The sequence below is a fragment of the Panthera uncia genome, chromosome A2, assembly GCF_023721935.1.
Source record: "Panthera uncia isolate 11264 chromosome A2, Puncia_PCG_1.0, whole genome shotgun sequence".
Taxonomy (NCBI): domain Eukaryota; kingdom Metazoa; phylum Chordata; class Mammalia; order Carnivora; family Felidae; genus Panthera; species Panthera uncia.
In genome coordinates this window covers 68585544-68600731 of record NC_064816.1, presented here as the reverse complement: position 1 = coordinate 68600731, position 15188 = coordinate 68585544, and the positions used below count along the sequence as shown (strand labels likewise).

Below are 15188 nucleotides of genomic sequence, written 5' to 3'. Positions count from 1 at the left end.
AAGAAGAAGAAGAAGAAGAAGAAGAAGAAGAAGAAGAAGAAGAAGAAATAATAGAGGTTTAAGATAGTCTTTACAAAAATACCCACCTGGGTGGCTCGGTCAGCTAAGCATCCAACTCCAGATTTCATCTAAGGTCAGGATCTCACAGTTTTTGAAACCTCACGGTTTGTGAGATCAACCCCCACGTTGGGCTCTGCACTGACAGAGCAGAGCCTGCTTGGGATTCTCTCTCTCCCTCTATCTCTGCCCCTCCCCCACTCTCATGCACACGTTCTCTCTCTCTCTCTCTCTCTCTGAAATTAAAAAAAACTCAAAAAAACAACGACCATTAGAGAAATAATAGTAAACATAATTAGTAATATATTATCAACATTGAAAGAGATGAGGGTACAATGTGGGAAGATTAGAGGTTTCCTCTCCTACTGGGGAGTCGATAAATAGTGCTGAGTAAAAGCATCCAGAGTCCGTATGTCAGGAAATAAAGGTGTAAGCACAGCGTGGGGCTGCGATGGTTGTCTACCAAAAGAACTAAAACAGAAATAGCAAGAACTGTCCTTGCCACTGGGGTTGAAGGAGAAAGGATGGGGGTGACTTTAGCTCTCCGTCCTAAGCTCTCACGCACTTTATCCCTTGTTGAAATAAGCATGTACCCCTTGTAAATACAATTTCAATGAAAACACAGTAAAAGCTTACTTTACAAAGAGAACTTCAAGGTTTCACCTGGATCTTTTCTAGGGAAAATAAACTAACACTGGAGTAATCAAGTAATCATCATATATGAAAAATCTTTCACAAATCCATTTTGCCTGTTCAGTTTTTACTAATCAGTTTCAGGGAGACAATGCAGCTCAGACCTGACTCAGCTTGCCAGTTTGGAATATCATCAAGGACAGGAGTGGAATCCTAGCAAAACCCTCACAATTCCTAAGTGGAGTGGAAGCTCACAGCTTCCAAATGTCATCTCACTTTGGCATTATCTCAATACTAGCTCTGATGGTGCGACTCAACGTGACATCATTTGACAGAGATGAGCCAACATTAACAGGTTTTGCAAAGCCCTTAGCCAAGGCTATAAAAGATCCTAAAAGTTATTTCAAATAAAATGAGCTCTAAAAGAACACAAGGTATCTTCACTTACCCCCTTATCAACAATCAACTGCTTTAATGCCCTGCATCATCACCATTCCCCGCTATCCCTAGTGCCAAAGCCTCTCCTACAATTTCAGAACACAAAAAGTCCATCTTCAATATTAATTTCAGAAAGAAAAAAGTGGTTAGAAACATTTACTTCAAAAAAATTTTTTATGTTTATTTATATTTTTGAGAGAGAGAGACAGAGTGCAAGCAGGGGAGGGGCAGAGAGAAGAGGGAGACACAGAATTCGAAGCAGGCTCCAGGCTCTGAGCTGTCAGCCCAGAGCCTGACACAGGGCTCGAACTCAGCAGACGTGAGATCATGACCTGAGCCGAAGTTGGCCACTCAACCGACTGAGCCACCCAGGCGCTCCTAGGAACTTGTACTATTAACGGTGAAATTATGGGGGCCCCCAGGTGGCTCAGCCGGTTAAGTGGCCAACTCTTGACTTCGGCTCTGGTCACGATCTAGTGGTTCATGAGTTCAGGCCCCACATCATGTGCTGTGAGCACAGAGCCTGCTTTGGATCCTGTCTTCCTCTCTCTGCTCCTCCCCCACTCATGTTCACTTTCTCTCTCAAAAATAAGTGTTAAAAAATTATTAAAAAAAAAAAGAAATTACTTAAAAATACAAACCAAACACAAAAGCACATTACCTACACCATGAGACTACAGGGAAAAGAACACATAGCTCCTCAGGATGTTTTCATTTCTACCTTGGCCCTTTATGAAACTAGTCTGGCATTCAGATGGAGTGTGTGTTTTGAAATAAATACTTTACCTTGGTCTCAGATACTATCAGCTAAGTAAGGACAAGCCGGCATAGAAGACACAATCGTGAATACCGCCGACATGTACAAGTTCATTAACTCCAAAACTCAATCACACCATGCAGCCAAACAGAGCTTCTCGGCCAGACTGAATCAGGGTCTCGTTCCCGACCCCACTGAGTCCCCTCCACACGCTTCGTCGGAGGGAATTCGTGAGGCAGGATTCACCCCAAGTCAGCACCCTGCAGGATCTCGACTGTTCTCAGAAGAGAGGCCAACCACATCTCCGATATCAAGCTCTGTTTAATAGAACTTCTAACTGGAATCTTAATACTTGGGACCTGAATCGGCAGAAATAAAAAATCCATGCCTTAAAGTAATGCTCACCTGGTGGCTCATTATGACAGAGGATTTCAGAAAATCCAAAGACTAATAGCAGGTGACTGGCATCAAAGCAGCAAGGCTTCATGGTTACCAAAAAGTAAGAACTTTTTAGGAATATCCTATCAGGGAAGATTAACAAGAAGGAACGATAAGGCAGGTCTCCAAACTTCTCCTCTGTGGGGCAGACAGTCCTAAGCGCTGACCAGTCGCCTGTCATGACTGGGCTATCTCAGTTCCTCCCTCCATGTGGTGGCTGTGCCCCTGGACGGTGAGACCATGTGGCCACCAACATGAAATATCAAGTTCAAACAAGCAAGCTTGAAAAGGATTCATGGTTAAGAAAAATGGAGTGTGAATGACCAAAAGTTGCACCCGAATGCTTCATGCCCTGAACTCGGTTCCCTGCGAACCAGCAGAAGACATAAAAAGAGAGGAAAAGAGAATCATTGGTGGCCTCTATGATACACAAAAGTGCCAAATGAAACTTTTGCCTGCGCTGGGTCAGAGGGCATGCCTATAAAAACTCAGAAAATGTATTACCTATGAGTTGCTTAGACTTTAAGGACAGGAGCCGTGTGACAGACCAGTTACACTAAGGACACTGAGGTCGGACCCACCAGGTGGGAGGCACAGTGACATCAGCAATGACAAAACCTAACCGTGTGCCCCTTAGGCCACAGGCCAGAGCCTGCAATCACACGTCCCCAAAGGGCCCCAGGAAGGGCACTGGAGAGATATAAACGCACATGCGTGGCTGACATACGAGCAAGCGTCACTATCCACTGATGTGAAATTCGCCCCCAAAAGGTCTAAAATTCAGGGGAGCATTTCAGATTGCAGCTCCGAGCCCCTCATAAATTAATGAAAGGCAGACATGAAAGTTACTAACAGCTGGAACGGATCAAGCGGAAAGAAAATGCAGCATCGGCATGTGTTATGTGAATTTCTTAGAGTCCATAAATTTGATATTTGGAAGGAAGAAGGGAAATGTTAATTAGGAGAAATTTCATACTGGATTTAAATTTGCCATGCAGTCAGAGCTCTATTGTAAAACCCTCTCGGAATCAGAAATCACCCCCGACAGACCCGGGTCGTGCCCTTCACCTGCCACGTGATACTTGCTGATCGGTTCCTTTATCCTTTGCGTTGTGTCTCGCACGGTCTCTCCCCAAAACAGAAAAATCAAGAGCGAGGGTCATACCTTTTAATTCTTCTGCGTGTGGCATTAAATGAACATTGAGGAATCGAACAATAACTTAAGAAGCCGTCCCTCTGCCTTCTCTAAAAGCCGGGTAACAGCTGGCCTTATGTTTTACACTGCCGCAGTTAGAAGTATCTCAGGAGATCAGCTACTCTGAGGTCTCAACGCTAACTTTTCTTACTGTCCTGCTACAACTTGCATCTGATTACCAGATCCAGATAGATCTCAGGGCAGATCCGGTACCTGAAAACAGCTTTGCGCAGGTAGGGCCCAGGGTTTTACATCAGTCTGTCAAATAAGCAGTGCCTGAGAGCAGGGGATCCCACGGCCTCCCTGGGATGTTCTGTCTCCGCCCTCCTCGGCATGGGTCCCCTGATTTGAGAGTTGCCACGTGTCTCTGTAGCCTGCACCGGCCCTGAGATTCATAGTCAGGTCTTTTCATCTTTCCTCATAAACCATTCCTCCAGCCCCTTAATCATGCTAACTGCTTCTCCCAAGATCCTTACAGTTTATCTGAGACCCCCAAGCCCAGAGACCAGGAACTGCCCATGTCAGCAGGACACCATGATGCCTCTGTGCAACAGGCTTGTGTTCCCTCTCTCTCGCTCTCTCTCTGCAAATAAATGTTATTCTAAATGTAAATGAAAGGGTGCTCTCTCTCTGCCACTCCTTCCCCTAGGGTCCCGTGTAGTCACACAGAGGGACAGGGAAGGGATCACTGTCCCCAGACAGGGCCTGGGTGGGGCCAGATACTGCATTATTCTACTGATATGTGAAAGCTCCAGTTATTTATACAGGCTGCTTTTCAGAATCAAGTTCACATGATGAATCGATCTGTGGTCCAAGCAGACAGCCTATTTCCCAAAAACCACTGCAGGTATGGGGGTTAACAGGACACGGTGGGGAAGGCAAAGTTTCACAAGATAAGTAAAGAGCAGTGTCGTGGAGCCTCCCTCCCTCACTCTCAAACCCTCAGCCATGGAGTCCAGACTCCAACTAGCACCGGGAGCAAGATCCCTCTGAATCTCAGTTAACTCACGGGCCAAGTGGGTTTGTGCAAAAACTGAGTCCTTAGCCTACACCTTGAGCACAGCAAATACTTCACATAGGGGCCTGCTGTGGGGACTGCAGTGTTTCCCAACACACTTCTCCCCCAAAACAGAAGGGCGGAGAAAGGACCAGGACGCCTGTCCGTACTTAGGTCACAGGTAACTTCTAACTCTTCAGGAGAGTATCCCTCAGAAGCAATTTCTTCTCCCTCCCACGTAGCAGGGCCTGGAGCACAGCAACCAGAGGGAAGCACCTGCACTCTCCCCGCCTGAGACACGCTCATCAATGGCTGCACACCTTCCCAAGGGCATGCCAGACCCTCGCCTGTCACCACCGGCAGCACCACCACCTGGTTCTGGTAGAGTCCCCCAGCTCCCCCAGTAAGGCTGGGCATGACCCACTGCCTGCCTGGTCGGGCCCTTGCGTGGCTGTGGACTGCCATGTTGAAAGCATGGTTTAAGAACTTGAGCTCTGGAACCACATGATGTGGGTTCAAATCTTGGCTCAGCCATTTCTGAACCATGGAAAAATGGGCAACTTCCTTAGCCCTAATGGGCCTCAGTTCCCTCCTCTGTCAACAGGGAAAATCATGACATCTTTGTGGGAATTAAATGAATTCAACGCCCTGATGTAAGTTGTGGCACAAGGAGGGAGAGTTCACTATCTGCCCGCCCTAATTTCTAAGACAGGAGGACCATTTCCCTCCCACCTAGGCCACGGTAACAGCCTGCTAGGTCACTTCCTAACTCTACACTTCTCTCATGAAGTCCCCACACACCAGCCAGAGCAATACTCCCCAAGAAAAAACCCAATTACGTCACACCCTCCCGTGGCTTTCCATTGGCCCCCAATTTCCCCCAACCCCGTCCCCCTGCCTGCCCCTAAACTGCCCCACTCACACACCAAGTCATTACACCAGCCTTCTCTCTTCCTCCTGGACACGGCTACAGCAAACCCACAAATTCCACTCTTGAAGTGGAATGTTCTCCCCTTCGATCTTCCCATGGCTGGCTTCTTTTCGTCATTTGGGTCTCAACTGCAAAGACCCCTCTGAGCTGACACATTACTACGCCCTGAGCCTCTCCCCACAACACCACCCGATTATTGGGCTCAGAGCACCAGCTGTGCTGGCTCAATGACGTCTCTACCCAGGTGGTTAGTGCAAGTCCTCTGGCTGCGGTGTGGGCTCCACAAGAACAAGAACCTGACTGATCTTGGCAAATGCTCAACCCTTCAGGACCTAGACAGTGTCTGGTTCATAGCAGACTCTCAAAAAATGCACAGGATTTTTGAAATGAGAATAAACGTCAAGCATCATGTACCCAAGTAAGACTTGAAGCCGGGCGGGGTGCTCAGAAGGGCCGGGAACCTCACAGGCTTTCAGGTGCCTCCAGCTGCTCATCGACTCTCTCTCTATATCGTCAATTTACAGCAAAGTGATACACAGACTACATTCAAAGCATCATTAACGATAAAAGATAGTACATGAAAAGGCATCCAGCAGCCAGAGATACGTTAAATATAAAAGTAAATTGCATGTTTGATCAAAAGGGTCAACCCATGTGGTCAGATTTGTGGAGCCAGGCTGAGATCTCAGAAGCCAAGCATAAGATCCATCATATTCCAGATGGGCGGGGAGCAGGGCAGCAGTGACATCTGATGACACACCTTACTTACAGGGAGAAACAGGGATGGGGGAGGACACGTGAATTCTTGCTGACTTTGAAAACAGGTTTATCCCATGAAACCAAGCTGAAAAAAAAGCAAGCTGCTTCCTAGCCTCCGTCATGCACACTTGTCTGATCGTCTCTAAATTAGGACACAGGCAACTCCTTTTATTCCCCTCACGAGTCATAAGCACAATCAGGATGCAGATATGGGCCCCCCTCCAGGGAACGAGTAAACACCCAGCTTCCCGGAGCAGGCTTCCTCTGACCTGCACAATGTCTGCTGATTAGCCCCACAGCCCCCGCGGAGGACACGCATCTCCTCCTCAGGGGTCCCACCACCTTCTCCTAAGATCGTCTCCGTCCAGGCTGGATTGCTGGCTTTTGCCACCACTGGAGATCTTTGTTCCCATTTCCCCCCAACAGCATTAGCTACTGGATTTTCCAGCTGAATTTCACTTTAGTTCAGGACCCTGCCCCCAACCGCACCATAGGTCCCTTGCACTTTCTCCAGTTTGACTGATGTTAGATTTCAGTTTTCCAAGAAAATAAAACTCAAGGTTTTGGGTTTTTTTTTTTTTTTTAATCATGAACATTATATATTTTGAAGTTACAATGAGTCTTGATACAAGACACTCTTAATTCATTAGAAATTAAGCTGCATTTTATTGTCAATGTTTAGGATTTGTACTTGGGAGATCAAGAAAGATACCATGGGGCGGGGGGGTGGGGGGTGGCGTTGCCTGGGTGGCTGACTTGGTCAAGTGACAGGCTCTCGATTTCAGCTCAGGTCATGATCTCACAGTTCATGAGATCGAGCCCCACATCGGGCTCTGCGCTGACAGACTGGAGCCTGCTTGGGATTCTCTCTCCCCCTCCCCTTCTCTGTTCGTCCCCTGCTTGCACACATGCTCACTCACTCTCTCTCAAAATAAATAAATAAACTTAAAAATAGAAAGAAAGCTATTGTGGCTATCTGGGTTACCCAACACAGAAGAGCTCAGAGTCTGAGAAAAAGTATTTTGTTGTCTTCAGAGGAAGACAGGCCACATCACCCAGGGGGGCAGCACGTGCTTGATGGCCAATGAAAGAAAGGGTTGCAGCCAGAAGTCGGGAGGGTGGTTGTCAGACAGGAATCCTGAGCCTGCAAATCCCAGCAAGGAGCTGAATTAAACTCTCAGAGACAAAGAAACTCTGGGTTAGCAATGGGAAACACAGTTATCCAAAGATCTGCTGAAATACCCAAGAGCCATGAAACACAACATGTCCTGGGGTGAGATCACCCCGGGGATCATGCAGAGGTGCTCCCCCCAGGAGCCTGTCCGCTACCACTCCCTTCCCTGAGCTCCGCCCTCCAGCCACCCTCCCCCTAGATCCTCACAGGGGTCAGGATTTCCTTTGCAAAGGATCTTCTCTACCTTTTTGCCACAGGGATTAGTTCAGATGTCCCTTCCTCCAGGAAGCCCTCCTCAAGTCTGGGTCAGGTATGTTGTTACCCGCTCCCAGAGGACCCTGCATCTGCTTTTCTGACACATTCTTTGTGTTGGTTTTTTTGTATGAGCTTATCTACTCATCTCCATGTCCCATCAGCCTGAAGGTCCATGGGAGCAGCAACTTTGTTCATCCTTTCTAACGCCACTAGTCCTTTGTTCATCCCTTAGGACGCCACTAGTAAGCACACACTGAAATAACAAATGACTAACAGATGAACAAAAGATACCAACAGCTGAATGAATCAAAAATGTTCCCCTGGACCCCCAAAAAGGAAGGGAAGACGTTAGGAAGAGAAGAACAATTAATTTTAGGAGAGACCCGACGTAAAGACCAAAATGTAAAAGCCAAACAATTTGAGGAAGTTGGATACTTTTCAAAGAGGACTGTAAGAATCCAAACTCTAGCAGAACAGAGGAAGGACGGAGCAATAAACTGCCAGATCAGTTACCCTACATTAAATCAAAGTGTAAAAGGCACAAAGAGAGAAAACTCCAGCCCTTTCACTAAGAAGTATGAAGATACCGCACAAATTTATAGGTACAAGATCAAGAAAGCTGAAGCAGGACAGGAGATACAACTTCCAAGAGACATCAAAGGTAACATTCTTTAATTATACAAGAAAAAGGAGGAGGGACCAAGGGTAATGTTGCCTCCATTAGAAAATGGGACAGAAAGCTGTTCACAGATGGCTGAGAAATGGTAAGAGTTCCTGTGTTTCTCAGGCTGTACTCGAAGAAAGGCTGGGGGGAGGGATGGACGGAAAGAACTATAAAGCACCTAAAAAAAAGTGCTGCCTGCATTGGGTGGGTGCCAAATTAGGGAAGGAAAATAATTACATGGAATATTTAAACGACTGAGTTTATAATCCCAAACCGATTCGTAGACAGAGGCTCCTGTTAACATGGATTACACGCATATTTGGACACTAACAAGTTGGAAAGATGTTACTGAAATCATGAACTGCCTAGAGATTATTGAAAGGAAAACAAATCGGTAAAATCTGGAAGAGGGGACACAAATACCACGATCGCCTTACCGACAGAAAAAAATTCCTACACCTGTTCGATTTCGGACGGGCATCAAACACTTGGGACAGGCGGATCTCCCGTGCTGACCTCACGGTTCTGAAGAGAGGATCCTCATCCAAGTCTGTAAGCAAACGGCCAACTTCTTCCAAAGGACCACAATCCACCTCCTGTGAGAGTCCTAGCAGGCTTACATCTGCCGTATGTACATGGAGACAAATATTTTTGCTGGTTTTGAAATTTACACATTCTCTGAGTGTGCATAAATGCCCACTTTCAGAAAGGACTGGGTGACTATGCTTGGATCAGAGGTGACACAGAGGAACTAAAAATAAAATAGAGGCCGAAGCATCAGTCTCTTCAGGTTACCGAATGGCCACTTCAGAGTGGCAAGCTTGGGACAAACTTCACCTGGGCTGTGACTCCAGTCAGGTAACAGAAAGGCTCACCCTTGTCTGTTCTGCGGAGGCACCGAGGAGTCCTCTCAGCCCTGCCCCAGGAATTCTGGTGGCTGTAAGAACGAGGGACCATCCCTGGACGACCCACCCCATCATTCTAAAGACCAACATACACGGACAACACAGAACACAGCCGTGAGGTGCTGAGGTGAGAATTATAGGTCTACTTGGTGTCAGGGAAGGGAAATATCTCTGTGAAATGGAACTTAAAAAAGCCTTTCAAAGGAAGTGGTCTCTAGATAGGCCCTGAAGAACAAGTAGAACTTGAAGACAGGAGGAAAGCACAGAGTGACACCAAGAGGAACAAGGGTGTGAGCCTCGGGGTGGCCGAGGCGGTGGCCAGGGAGCCTGACCTGGAGGCCTCTGGTGGCCGCCATGGAAGAGGGGTCTGTGCCAGGGTGCGACCGAAGACCAACTGATTTTCCCTAGAACAGGGTCTCCCTTAGCCTTTTGTGTCTGTCCTTCTGAATGGCCTTCAAGCTTCTCCCTGGTCCCCTCCAATAAATGCACCCCAAAATTCAACGAATAAAGCCAAATGTATTTTTCTAAACGCTACATGCTTTTCTCACTGCTGGTTCCCAGTTTTGCGGGCTACCTCCCAAGACTGATATGTAGAATCACAGTCATATCAGCTACAAGAGTAGTCAAGATTCACTGGCAAGCATCAATCTGGAACCCTAGAAATCATCCCTAGACTTCCACCACTTAAGGCAGAGCTACCCTGCAACAGCTCTTTAAAAATCTATGGAAGTGGCTCACAGTTTCCAATCCTTAAACGTTACCTCTGGACTATTGAAAGAAAACCTGGAAAGTTACACTGAATTTCTAATAGAAAGCCAAGAATAATCACAGAGCTATTCTTTTTTCAATTTTTTTTTTTTAATGCTTGTTTATTTTTGAGACAGAGAGAGCACAATCAGGGGTGGGACAGAGAAAGAGGGAGACACGGAATCCCAAGCAGGCTCCAGGCTCTGAGCTGTCAGCATAGAGCCCAACGTGGGGCTCAAACCCACGAACTGCGAGATCATGACCTGAGCTGAAGTCGGTCACTTGACTGACTGAGCCACCCAGGCGCGCCCCAATCATGGAGCTATTCTTAAGCTCACAAATACGAGTTCTGCAAAGGTTCATAGATTGTCTGCACCTCCCCACTCTAGATCCCCCTATAGCTCAAGACTATCAGTGGAGGAAGCAACGTACCTAGCAAAGCCCCCAAAGTATCACGTGACATCAGTCCTTCTGACTAAACAGTGTAATTTCCAACTAAAAAAAAAAAAAAAAAGAGAAAAGAAAAGAAAAGGAAAGAAAAGGAAAGAGAAGAAAAACCAAGACACTAAAACATTCCTGATTGGTTCATCAACTAGATGCGAATGGAACCGTGTGCTTGGGCAACTGTCACTGCCTGTGCTGTCTGGTTGACCCCAAACTGTTCATTTGTGCCCCGTAGGCATTTTTGTCTCTCACAGTCTCCAGATGACACTCCAACAGTAAGAGAAATGTGAGCAGGTGCACCTATTAAATATGTAAAATACTCATCTTCTCTTCCACTCACTTAGAAGATGTATTTCTAAGGGGGGTAGAAAGTCACCTAATATAAAGACAGACAGGTAGAAAATCATTACATTTTTTTTTTTTTTTTTAGCACACAAGAATGCAAGTGGGCTCGGCCCATCAGCTTTCTGCGGAAAATAAATAAATGCAAGCAATTAAAAATTCAGTTTCTTTTCTTTAAGCAAATTCCTCAGGTTTTGCTAATTAGCAACTAATAGTTCTGTCACCCGAGCTGGGAAACATAAGGAGGAATACCAGCGGTGTGTTTTCAATCAAAGCATTTGCATGCAGGAATGAATCAGATTTTCCGTGAGGGACTATTACTGCTTGGGAGCAGTTGGGGGCAGAAGAAAAGCATCTTCACAACCACAAAACTGTAAAAGGGACCTGAAATTTTAGAAAAGGGGACCTCCTTCTCCTGCTTGTAACAGAACCAGCAGGGGCCCTGCAAGGCATGCCTGGTGAATCTGAGAAGCTCCCCACCAAGACTCCAGCAGGGACAGTCGGAACACACGAGCCTTCGCAGGAAGACAGAAGACAACGCAACCCATGTTTTCTGTCCCAGGGACGAGAGGAAAAGCTAAGCATCTGCCGGGGTACAGGGATGCCTGAACTATGACGTCACCTGCCTTCACAAGTTCCTAAGAGAATGAAGTGCGTGGTGGTTAAGTGTAAGCCTGGGTGATGGTAGTTTGAAATAACCTGGCTACGGATGGAGCAGGGGCAAAATCAAAGTGTAGGAAGGGGACAGGGGTCCTAATCCTGACTCCGGTACAAGCAGGTCAGGGCTCTGAAGCCCGGCCCCTCCCACGCTCTCTGGGACGAAAAAGCGCTAGTGATCGCGCAGCAACCCGCCTGGCAGCGTCACCCCACGCCTGAGCTTGAACGTCTACTTTCTCGCCTTGATATACAAGCCCTCTGCCACTACCCTTCAGGGGAGAATACCCTCCGGGGCCCCCTGTGAGGATTTTATTCCAAACATATGTTGCGAACGTTTGAAGTGCCCGCTCTCTCTGGTATTCCTTTTTTTTTTTTTTTTTTTTTTAAGTCAAACCCACAAAACCTAAAATACTCTGAATCCAGCCAAACTGCAGTTTGCGAAGATGCAACATTCCATGCCCAAGGATAATAAAGTCTTGTGCAATAAAGATTTTACAGATGTCCTTCTGAGGGTAAAGAAACGATTTTCCCTTTTCCGGTCTTACGGGAAGCCTGCCCACACGTTAGAAATACAAAGTTAGTATATATAGAAGCACAAATTAGCCATCTTGGAAAGTCCACATTTTCCAACCACAGAGAAACGAAGGAATTCCTGTGAGTGTTCCCATGCACAGCGACACGGAATTGAGGATTCTTTTCTCCCCAACAACCTGGTGAAGCCAGCACATGACTCAAAAGAAAAGGGAATGAACGGCCTTTAAAAAGAGGTTTCTGAACCTTGAGCCACTGCAGGGCTGCAGTACGGACAGGTAAAGAAATGGGACTGAATTTCCAGGTCTCATTTTAAAAAGAAGGTGCTTTGCTCACACCCTAAAAAGTCTTGAAGATGTGACTTCAGCATCACATTGGTCATTCATTAGCTTTACCTGGATAATTAAATCCAGATCAGGGGGATGGATTTTATTATAAAGTACTAAAAAAATACTCATTATACTGCGAGAAGATTAAATGACCCAACAGGGTTCGAGACAAACTACAGTTACATCCTATCTAACTCCTTGAGGCCTAGTTGAGGACATCTTTAAAAGACTTCGTTTGGGGCGACTGGGTGGCTCAGTCGGTTAAGCGGCCGACTTCGGCTCAGGTCATGATCTCACAGTCCGTGAGTTCGAGCCCCGCATAGGGCTCTGTGCTGACAGCTCAGAGCCTGGAGCCTGTTTCAGATTCTGTGTCTCCCTCTCTCTGACCCTCCCCTGTTCATGCTCTGTCTCTCCCCATCTCAAAAATAAATAAAACGTTAAAAAAATTTGGTTTAAATAAATAAAAATAGAAGACTTCATTTGAATAATTCTGCACCTGTCATGTTTTCCAGATAAGTCTGTATTTGCTACATAAAACACTTTCTGCCAAGAATTTAACAGGTGAAAACTTCCCAAAATCATCTAAATGTTTCCGTACTTCCTTCACTTACAAAAGAGCAAAAGATTAGAGAGAATTCACTAAGGTTCAGGGAGAGAGGTTATGTTCAGAAGGCCACCGTGCACAGTGCCGACACCAACCTTTTTCCCAAGGTTTATGGCCCACTTGATCTCTGATCTGTGGAAGATCTGTGGATCTCAGGGAGGCAGAGAAACACACGCGACTGCAGCACTAACAAAAACACCTTGGTTTGGAGAGTTGAACTAATCACATACAGGTGCTGTTGGTGGCGGTGATGGTGGCAGTGATGATGATGATGATGGAAAGGAACAGGGGGAAGTGGAACAAGAAAATGACATAAACTTTAATGAAGTGGACGCCCGGGGGGGTAGTGCCATAATCATGTGAAGCACTCATCATGAGCCAGAGATTTTATCAAATACTATATTTGCATGGTGTCCCTTAATTGTCAGGAAAACGCCATGGAGCAGCAGTCACATTATAACGCCAAGTAAATAGTTAGCAAATGATTTTGAGGGGTCAACACGCTTGGCCAAGTTACACAGCCACAAAATGGCAAAGCTGGACCTTGAGCTGAAATCCCCTAAATGGTAATCTGATCTGGGTAATCCCCGGGATTCCCCAACCATGTTATATATGTCATGATATCATTTATTTAGGGCCAGTTTAGAGAGTACATTGGGATGGTGGGTCAAAATGGCATTTGCCAGTTGGTTAGAGGCAACGTACATAGTTTGTCAGCCACCATGCAATTTTAACAGTGACTTGAACAAAACAGTGGGGAAAGCTGAAGACATCAAGCTGTTGGTCTATGTCCTCTAAACAGAATAGTCCCAAGCCCCGCTAAGAGCTCTCCAGTGCCCTGTGCTAGTTAATATCCCACTGGTGGCCCAAGAGGCGGGTCACAAACACGGTGCCACAGATCCCAGGTGTGCAGAGAGCCTATCCCTCAATGGAGGGAGAGGATCCAATGGGCAAACCGTTAGAACCAACGAACCAAGAACAAGCTGCAAGTTAAATGGCACGGAGAGAAAGTTAACGGTCATCTGCCTACTTCCATCAACCGGAAGAGAAGTATTCGTCAGCTGTCCTGCCCAATTAAATACCTCACTAATTAGTGGGCATCTGGAATAGAAAACAAAACATAAATAAGAGACGGGAAAAGTTTGTGTTCACACATAAGAATGAAAACAATGCAGGGAACTTGTGGCTAATAAGCTAGGCTGGAGTCTTTCTAAAAAGTAAATACACTCAGGGAGTAAAAATTTAGGATACGGATTCCCTCCCATTTTCTGCACGAACAGAGATCCAACAGAGACCCGTTAAAATACAATGTAGAAAACAAGACTGTGCCCAGAGAAAAATCCTGCCAACACTGTTTCAAACTCTCCTAAAAGAAAGTAGAAAGACAATGAAATAAACTTTAATGAAGGAAGAAAAAGAGGCACGCCCCACTCCTCCTCACTTCGAGACTGGTAAAAACAACTGCAGCAATGAGCACTTTTTGATCAGAGAAGTTGTTATTTTTGACCAATAAGCACTTTTTGATCGGAGAAGTCGTAGCCTTGTCCAAAAGCTTACAAGAATCCATAAGACCCTTTCCTCTATGCTTCTGACCACTTAAAAAATAATTCGCTCTGCACTTACAAAAATAACGTACCTTCCGTCTTTACTAACAATGTAATCTGGTCGGTAGGGAAAGGGGGGGGGGCAGTTGCTGAGACGTAAGGTTGCTCCGGGCTCTTTGATCTGCACCCTGATGAGGGAACATTCCCCTCTGCTGCAAGCCAGCTAACGAAGGGATGAAATTAGCTTTTATCCTGGGCACTTTCTTGAGCAAAAAGGGAAAAAAAAAAAAAAAAAGCACTAATCAGCTGTCCTCACTAATCAGTCATCTGGCTAATGACCTTTTGCCTTAAAACACTAAAATTTCTGAATGATGTGGAAAAAGGGAAACACAAACCAGTGCCCCTCACTGGAGCTCAATGGATCATCTGGAATTGGAGCTGGGAAGGTTAAATGGCAAGTCTGTATCCTGGCAAGGTGATAAATCTGTAATCAAGAGCTGTAAGCTTTGGCACCTCAATGTGAACTTCATTACTCCACAACCAAATTATATTGTTTTTAACTAGAAACAGGCCACAAATAAAGTCGCCCCTTATACATCATTCTTTGGAGAAAACCATCATACACTTGTGTTCTGAGTGCTAGTGATTTACTTAAACTTTATTAGTGCTGGAAAAGGAGCTTCGCACATTTCTGGTATGCTGGCTGGAGAGGAAAGCAAAACAGGTAGCAAAAAATCTTCCGCATTAAGGAATTTAGCAACGATCTGTTAAAAGAGGTCTGTTCATC

General features: G+C 45.9%; 1 protein-coding gene across 3 annotated transcripts in view; it reads right to left on the bottom strand.

Annotated features, from left to right (window-relative positions):
- Positions 1–15188, bottom strand: part of GLI3 (GLI family zinc finger 3) — a 281034-nt gene that overhangs the window by 177327 nt on the left and 88519 nt on the right. The window lies entirely within an intron of this gene.